Source organism: Perognathus longimembris, chromosome 22, assembly GCF_023159225.1.
Source record: "Perognathus longimembris pacificus isolate PPM17 chromosome 22, ASM2315922v1, whole genome shotgun sequence".
NCBI classification, from domain to species: domain Eukaryota; kingdom Metazoa; phylum Chordata; class Mammalia; order Rodentia; family Heteromyidae; genus Perognathus; species Perognathus longimembris.
Window position 1 is genome coordinate 35,753,140 of NC_063182.1, and position 9,088 is coordinate 35,762,227.

General features: G+C 41.1%; 1 protein-coding gene across 1 annotated transcript in view; it reads right to left on the minus strand.

Moving 5' to 3' along the window:
• The window catches only part of Tmem232 (transmembrane protein 232), a 174,952-nt gene extending 170,302 nt beyond the window's left edge, over positions 1 to 4,650 (minus strand). The window contains exon 1 of the mRNA XM_048331048.1: positions 4,641 to 4,650. The gene's annotated coding sequence lies outside the window, so the exon portion shown is untranslated. The remainder of the gene's footprint in view (positions 1 to 4,640) is intronic.
• Positions 4,651 to 9,088: the final 4,438 nt, after the last annotated feature.

Here is a 9,088-nt window from a genome sequence, read left to right on the forward strand (position 1 = left end):
GGGGATATAGCCTAGTGGCAAGAGTGCCTGCCTCGGATACACGAGGCCCTAGGTTCGATTCCCCAGCACCACATATACAGAAAACGGCCAGAAGCGGCGCTGTGGCTCAAGTGGCAGAGTGCTAGCCTTGAGCGGGAAGAAGCCAGGGACAGTGCTCAGGCCCTGAGTCCAAGGCCCAGGACAGGCAAAAAAAAAAAAAAAAAAAAAGAGTCCATATCCACTTACTACATTAAAGAGAAATTCCTCCGAAATCTACAACGGGCCATAAGACTGAAAAATGGCATCTCCAAGGCCAGCTCTCAAAGTACTGTCCATTCCTAGGTAATTATGCTCTCATCTATCATAAAGTGCTCAAATCTCACCTAGTTAACAGGATAGTAAAGGTAATGTCCCTCTTGCCCAAATTCCATTTTAAAAAACCCAAGGTATGATTATTTGCTGCGTTTAAAGTTTCACTGGATGTGTTTCTTAGAACTAAGAAACTATCTAAATTTGTGTCAGTAATGATCTAGTTGCCAGTTGTTACAGAAAGCCAAAGGAATGTAATTAAAAGTTAATTTCCCAGCTTATTTCTTCACATCCCATAAGGTGAAGTAACTGGTGCTCTGCATGGCAACGGGACGCAGTGCTCGGTGCCGCGCATCCACACCGCACCGCATGCTGCCGCAGGATTAACTGCGGATCCTTTCTCGTGGGTAAACGTGTGTAGGGCGACTTCCAAAACGAAAGGGGAAATTAAATATTAAATTGACACCAAAAGGTAGAAGTAAAATAACAAAAGAGAGATGGAGTGAGATGAACGTACAAATGTAGGCTATAAAATCATGTTCACTAGCCTGCCAGAGGTAAGCTACAAATTTGTTTTAAAATAAATGTCCAAAGCCACACTTCACTATATTTATGAACTTAAAAACAAGTTGCAAGAGAAGTGCTTATTCCTGATAAAGTTAGAGGACATGTCTCCCAAGGCTATCTTAAAGAGGGGAAATGATAGTGCAATGAATAACCTTCTCAAGCTCAGTAATAAAGCACTTCTTGTGGCAGTCTTTTATGCTCAATATAAATATATGATATTATAACAAGCAATAATCAGTTGCGTATGATGCCAGCAAAATATCCTTACATTCAGTTTTATGATACTCAGGCTGCTGCAGAAGTATATTTGGTTTCGTTTTTAAAAGTGGTTCTAATCAGGACTGGGAATATTGCCTAGTGGTAGAGTGCTTGCCTCATATATATGAAGTCCTGGGTTCGATTCCTCAGCACCACATATATAGAAAAAGCCAGAAGTGGTGTTGTGGCTCAAGCAGTAGAGTGCTAGCCTTGAGCAAAAAGAAGCCAGGGACAGTGCTCAGGCCCTGAGTTCAAGCCCCGGGACTGGCAAAAAAAAAAGTGGCGCTAGTCACCAGGAACAGGAAGATATTGTTCCTAAGATACCCATAACAAAGCCAAGCCTTAAACTCACTTGACTTAGGAGGTAGACCTCAAGATAATCATGGTTTCTCTGGACACCAGTGGCTCAAGCATGCAATTCTAACTACTCAGGAGGCTGAAATTTGAGGATTGTGGTTTGAAGCCAGCCAAGGCAGGAAAGTCTTTGACACTTTTATCTCCAATTAATCACCCAAAAAGCATGAAGTCAAAGGGTGGCACTGAGTTAAAGCCCAGTACTGGCACAAAAACAAACAAATAAACCTGAGACACCTGGATCAAAAAGGGGTGGGAGCATATCTCCAGGAACATGCCAAGGATAAGATTATAAATCTGCACCTTCAGCTAGGCTAGAGGGAAAAGATAAGACATCTCAATAAGAGAGCTGGGTGTGGGAGTGCTTATCTGTGATGTCAGACATGATCCCTGAGAAGCTTAGGTGGAAGACAGTGTCCCAAGGCTAACTCTTGGCAAATTCACAAAACCCAATTCAAAAAAGCAAACGGTTAGGTGTGTGGCTCAAGTGGTAGAAAGCCTGCCTAATAACCGGGAAGCCCTGAGTTCATGCCAGGGTACAGTAAATAAACAACCATAACAAATACCTCTTACCTAGAGATACATTTTAAACTCCCAACTATGTTCCACGGAGATTTGTAGGCTATTACAGATTGTGTAATGCATGTGTAAATACAGTGTGTGCAGGTGTGTCTTATTAGTGTCTGGAAAGAAAGAAGGGTGGAGTTTGCCTTCCCAGTCTGTTCAACCAGAGCTGCTTCCCGTTTAGCTGCTTTTTTATATGGATGCTTTGGAGAAGAAACATTTAATTCATGAAAGAAAATATAGACAAGTTTCCCCACCAAATTTCCCACGTGGCTTTGGAGAAGCATGCCACGTTGAGCCAGTGAAAACCGAGCTGCCATTCCCTCCCAGGGGCTGGAGATGAGGGAGGCAGGGAGGGGATGTGCGCTAGGCTAGAGTAGGCAACACTCAAGCTTTGGTGAAGTGAAATCTTCTCATGGCAACCCCAAATCCTTGGGGAAATAACCCCACAGTAAGCTGGGCTACCTGTCAGCTATTTAATTCGTAGGACATAGCATCACAGATGCAAATGCTCGGCTGCTGTCTGTAAGGCTGCTCCGAGTTGGGGACGCGGTGGTGGCTTGGTGGGCCCAGGCTTCTGGTGAGCTGGCAGCCCGTGGCAGGTGCAGCTTCGGTCTGGAAGGGGGGCTCCAGCCATGTCAGAGTCGAATGGAATCGTGAAGGTGGTCCACTCACACACCGGTGCCTGATCGCGGGAACAGGCCTCAGTTCTCTCTTGGAGTAGTCTTCCCCTCAGGGTGGTCCCAGTGCTCTCTCTTTACACACGGTGGTTCTCCCAGAACCATCCACCCAATCCAAATGAGAACTTTTACACCCACCCTGGCAAGGCCTGTCTTCCCCTGAGCCTTACATTAATGGCAGCCATGGTACAATGTCAGTAGAGATGACAAAACTGTGGGAAGGGGGCCAGATATCCGTGGCAGGCATCCTGGAGGCTGCCATGGATGTTTGGAGAGGAGAGTCCCTGTAACTTCTCTGCCAGGATGGCCTCAAGCCACAGACCTCCAGATACCAGCCTCCGGGTAGCTGGGATTAAAGGAATGAGTCACTAGAGCCAGCTTTGAATCCATTTTAGATATTCTAACATTCACTTCGCTCGTATTTTGTTTTGAATTTTGGAATTTACAAAGTATTTGTAGTTGTCTTGTAATGTCTGTCTGATTTTGGTATGACAATAATGTTGGCCTCGTGAGTTACAAAGTATTCCCTCTGAAAGAAATTGTAGCCAACTGGTATAAATTCTCAAATGCTTGGCAGAATATCCTGGTAAATTCATTTGGTACTGGAACTTTCTGCTTTGGAAGGCTATTAATTATTTATTGTTTCTTTATAGGTACAGGCCTATTCACACTGTTGAGTTCTTTCTTGTAAGAGTTGGAAGCGGACATTTTTTTTTAATTGAAGAAGTTACTTTGAAGATCTCGACGAGTTACATGTAAGTTGGATCCTGACCATTCAACTAGAAACAGGCCAAATTCAGGTCACGTGAGGTCATATATTCCATTTGTGATGACGTCCCTTACGTATTTATTTCTACCAGTGCAATGAAAGTCAATATAAACTTGGAGGCCTAATGAGATGGTTACCTAGGAATATTAGGTCAAATTTAGATACTCAGTATGTTTTAAATCAGAAAATTTATATAAACCTTTACTTACAAATAAAGTTATTTTTACTTACACAGTTATGCCTATGTGGAACATGATGTCCACGTCTTATGACAGCTAATGCTAGCTGTCTATATGATACTCATTTTCTTCAACTTTATTAAAAGAATTCTAATTTAATTTGAAGAGGCAATGTCCCTGGCCCAAAATACTATTTTTTACAGTGCTCTTTTTTTTTTTTTTTTTTTTTTTTGCCAGTCCTGGGCCTTGAACTTGGGGCCTGAGCACCGTCCCTGGCTTCTTTTTGCTCAAGGCTAGCACTCTACCTCTGGAGCCACAGCACCACTTCCGGCTTTTTCTGTATATGTGGTGCTGGGAAATCGAACCCAGGGCTTGCTTCATGCATCCTAGGCAAGCCCTCCACCACTAAGCCACATTCCCAGCCCTACAGTGCTCTTTCTAACTAGAAATTCTAACTTAAAATTTAGTGGAGATTTGGTAACATTTGTTTTCCTGGGAAAGGCATGACATTGTCCCGTTTCTCCTTCCGTTTGTTTTACCTCTCTGCATGTGAAATATAAGAATGACACAGAAAAGTCCACTTGCTATCTAGAAACTAGAAGGTGGAAAAAAGAAAAAAGAAAAAACAAAACAGTGGTGAAGGAGTCTGGAACAATTATGTCACTAGGAGCCTACAAGTTCTAAGACTCCTACTTGTTGATACCTTGTCACTTTTTAATAAATTTGTGTTTAGTAAACTATGGGACTTCAGTTTCCTTTAAATTTAATTAAATGCAATCCTTAAGGAGCAAAGTGTAATGTGACACAAGAAGACTGAATGAGAGAACCCACTTGGACAGAGTGCTGAGTTAGGTAAATAAGACTTTTTCCCTATCTTCATTTCCTCCTAGAAAATTTTCCTAATTGATTAATTCAATTTTCTTCTTGATTACTTTTTTTTTTTTAAGATTTTTCTACTTCAACTGGCCTCACACATATTACACCCAGTTTCTGAACTTCATCTTTTGAAGTCCAAAAGAAATGTGTGTACAAGGAAAAGCAAAGTGTAGTTTTACCAGCTTCCGGACTGGAAGAGCCACCTGTGGGGCCAGCTGACTAGGTCTCGGTTGCCCTGGGACACGGGAGTCAGAGGATATTAGGTTCCCTCACTCATAGCAACAATAAGGCCCCCCACTTTCTTTAGCAAAACGCTCCCCCTCTCAAGTGTCCTAGAGGCTATCCTTGGATAGACTGTTTAGATTTTCAGTCTCAGAGGAATGCTGCCGTTCTTGCTACCTGGGCACAAGAGTTGTTTATAATGGCCAGAACTAGGGGACCTGAGAAAGGAGACTAGCTGCTTCCACAGGTGGGTGTTTCCGGGTCCTGGTCGCTGCGGGTTGGTAATGTGGCAACAGCCTAAGGTCCCCAGGGATCAGAAGTAGGACCTAGGGGTTACTCACCCTAGCTCCCGGCATCTGGGAACTAGGGCTGGTTGCTAAGGACACAGTGCAAGCGTCTTCTGAGGCCAGCCCTGGTGATTTAACTGGCTCAAGACCAGGGTTTACCCAACCAGGACTTGCAAATGCACTGTTTTATGCCACCTGCCTTCTGTCCACCTCCTTTGGGTTCAGTTTCGAAGCTCGAGATGGTATGTGTAAAATCTGGGTATTGGTAGACTGTGTACTTTTTAACAGCTTTGGCATGAACTGGCTCTGTAGCAAGTTACTGTTTCCTCAGTATGATAAGGCTTCCTCCAAAAACTGCCCTCCTCTCCAAAAACAAAAGTGCAAAAATAAGAACAACATGCTTTCTGTACAAAGGTAGTCAAGTCTTTAAATAAAATTGCTATCTATACTTTTCTTTTATATTAAAAATCTGGAGCGGGAGTCCTTTCACCAGCCAACAAAGCAGCGAGGGTGTTCTGCTACATCCTAACCCAAGAGGGCACGTTTTAAACTCAACAGAATGAAAATCCAATACTACTGCCAAAAGAGAGTAGTATAAATTCTCATTCTAAATTCCTATGCCAACCCTTCATATTTTACTGCATGGAAGATTAGGTAAGAACATTCAAAGTTAACATACAGAGACTGGCTCAAGAAATAAATTGTGTCAAACAATTGAGAATTTCAAACATTTTTATGTCTTGAGAACTGGAAATATACCAGACTTTAATTCATTTCCTATTCAGAAGAAGCACCAAGTAAGTCGTGTTTTGTTATACGTTTTACATTTTTTTTTTTTTTTTTTTGGCCAGTCCTGGGCCTTGGACTCAGGGCCTGAGCACTGTCCCTGGCTTCCTTTTTGCTCAAGGCTAGCACTCTGCCACTTGAGCCACAGCGCCACTTCTGGCCATTTTCTGTATATGTGGTGCTGGGGAATCGAACCCAGGGCCTCATGTATACGAGGCAAGCTCTCTTGCCACTAGGCCATATCCCCAGCCCACGTTTTACATTTTAATATCAACGTTTGATCCCAGGTTTCTCTGGAAAACATTCATTCTATTAGTCAGGGTATCAAGGGTAATATCACTGAAATTGAGAAAGACTATTAGAGTTCTATCTTAGAGAGTAGATTGTAGAAAACCAACTCATATGGGATGCTTTCTAAAAACAGAGAGCAAAGACTAAATAAATAAGGTCAAACACTTAGTATAGAGGAAAGTTTTTGATCCGCACCCTCCAAAAGAGACCAGACATCACCAAGTGTTTGTTAAATTCCAAATAAAATGAATGTGGGAAGACTGAGATGCCCACAGAAGGTGTGGAGTGGGTGGGACTAAGGGTATGGTGTGCATTGTGTGAATTTCAACACATCTAGGGAAAGTATGAAAAGCATAACACAAACCAGCAAGGTGTTAATAAGCAGGTTCTTCATAAGTGAATTAAAAGTTGGCTGAAAGCTCTCTGCTGCAGAAATTAGTTGAATCTACAGTGCATTTAGAGAAAAGCTAGCTACAAGGAAGATAACAGGGCATGCTTTCATACAGAAAAGGGTAAGACACACATTAAAAAGCCCCAAATCGGTCACTAGACTGTCCACTGGTCTTGTTTGTTTGCTGTTGTTGTTTTTTTAAAGCACATTAGTATGTTAGACAGCTACTGTCAGAATATTCTACTTATTTAAAATATATTTTTGTTGTTGTTGTTCACTAGTCTGCAGTCTGGAGTTTGTCGTGTTGCACCTGAGACTGCCGCTAGGATACCAGCTGAGTTCAAAACGACTCCATCTATTTCATTCTAAAGCCAGAGTGAAGGAGCAAAGACGCCTTGGGATATACTCTCCTGTGATGGCAGGAGCCCAAGAGGACAGAGTAACTGAGAAAAACCTATGTGCAGATCACATCTACTAAAACCCCTACGGCAAAGAATGTCACTTCATCATGCCAAATCAAAGGGCAATCCATTTGGCTCAGCCTAAGACCATGACGTGTGACTCTAGAGAAGGAAAAAAAATGAGTCCAGTAATTCAGCCAACAACTCCCTTATTGACATAGGTAGTATAGACTTATAGACTGTGTGGAAATAAATGAAATTTACAATGCAAAAATGTACAACTATTGACAAAAATTTACAACTAGTATATACTTGCTTAGGTCGACTCACTGTGTATGCGTGATTACGTTTTTATTATATATCAATATGGTATTGCCAATAATGTAAATTAAATTTATAGTGATTACATACTTTTTACAAATAAGCACAAACAAAACATCTTTTGTAATTTCCCCCTTCAAATTATTCTAGAAATAAATGTTTTAAATATCATTAATTTCATCATTGATAATAATGTACAGTACCTAATACCATGACCTGCAAACAGTAGCTGCATAAACTCTTGTGTTCAATTGAAGGAAATTTACCAAATCCTGTGAAATTCAGTGTCAAATTTGAGTAAAATGTTAACCAAAGTAAGCTTCTGTTTGACAGTCATAAAATTCTATGTCAAGTCGTAAAAACTGTTAATAGTCTGCTATTCATTATTTGTAGTTTAAAGTAAAAAAAAGTCTACATTTTTAAAGAGATGCATTAAATTATTTGGGGACTGTAAGTATTCCTATCTCCTCTTAGGTTTTTTGGCTGTAACAGAATATCTGAGGCTGAGTACTTTAAAATAGGCAGGCATTCATGGCTCACCTTTGTAATCCTAGATATTCAGGGGGCTGAGATCTGAGAATCCCAGTTGGAAACCAGTCCAATCAGGAGAGTTGGTGAGGGTGCTATATCCAGTTAACCAAAAAAAAAAAAAAAAAAAAAAAAAAAAACCCAAGCAAAGGAAAAAAGCTGGAAGTAGAGCTGGGGCTCAAGTGGTAGAGCATAAGCCTTAAGCAAAACAGCTACTGGCACACACACTCTAAGCGAATGAGCGAATGATCCTAAGGCTTAGGACATCATAAGGAATTTTGGTGACAAGGTTAGAGATCGGGTGGCCCCATCTGTATGGCCTCTGATGAGAACCTCCTGGAGGGTATCACAAAATGGTGACTGGCATTAGGAAGAGATTACATGGGGAGCCAGGCGCAAGAGGAATTCAGAGGTCAGCTTGCTCCTTTCATAACGGCCCACTCTCACAGGAACTAATTAGTATTCCTAATAATTCAGCCATCTTCCATTATGCTTTTTCCTCTCACAGGTTCTACTAGCTATCAACACTGCCACACAGAGAACCAAGCCTTTAGGAGACACTCTCAAATCATACTGAAATCTTAACATTAGCATGTGAAATTTTCAAATCTAATCAATGTACTGAAATAAAATGTTAAAAAAAAACCAATAATATATTACCCTAAGTGGGGATTAATTTGAGTCTCTATAAATATCCTCTACTTATTAGTTATACGATGGTTTAATATTGTGATGTTATCAATTTGTTTTGATGGGTATTTCCTCAAAAGGAAGGGTCAACCCCCTTCCCCTTTAGTGTGTGATTGAAGTTAGTGGTTCTCTTCCAGAGAATAGAGCTCTCCACCTCTGGCTCGTTCACTTTGACTCTCTAATCACTTTCACTAAAATTAGCTATCACAACATAAGGACCCTCAAGACATTCTATGAAGAGCTCCCTGTGGTAAGGAATTAAAATATCCTGATCATCAGCAAGAAATGACATTTTCCCCCACAACTATCCAAATGCCTCCATCCTATGTTAAAGTCTTACTTGAAACCTAAGAAACCAGTCTGAACCATACAGTCAAGGGACTCTTAAATTGCCTATTTGTAGAAAGATGGAGATAATAAATGTTGTTTTGAGTTTATTATGGGAGAGATAGATTACTTGTTGCTGTTGTTGTTGTTTATGTGGTGCTGCGGTATCGAATCAGGGCTTCATGCATGCAAGGCAAGCACTCTACCGCTAGGCCTTATATATTCCCAGCCCCACAATGTATGCTGCTAATTTATAAAATACATGTTTCAATTTGTGTTATGAGTTTCTCAAACTAATTCAGAGTTATA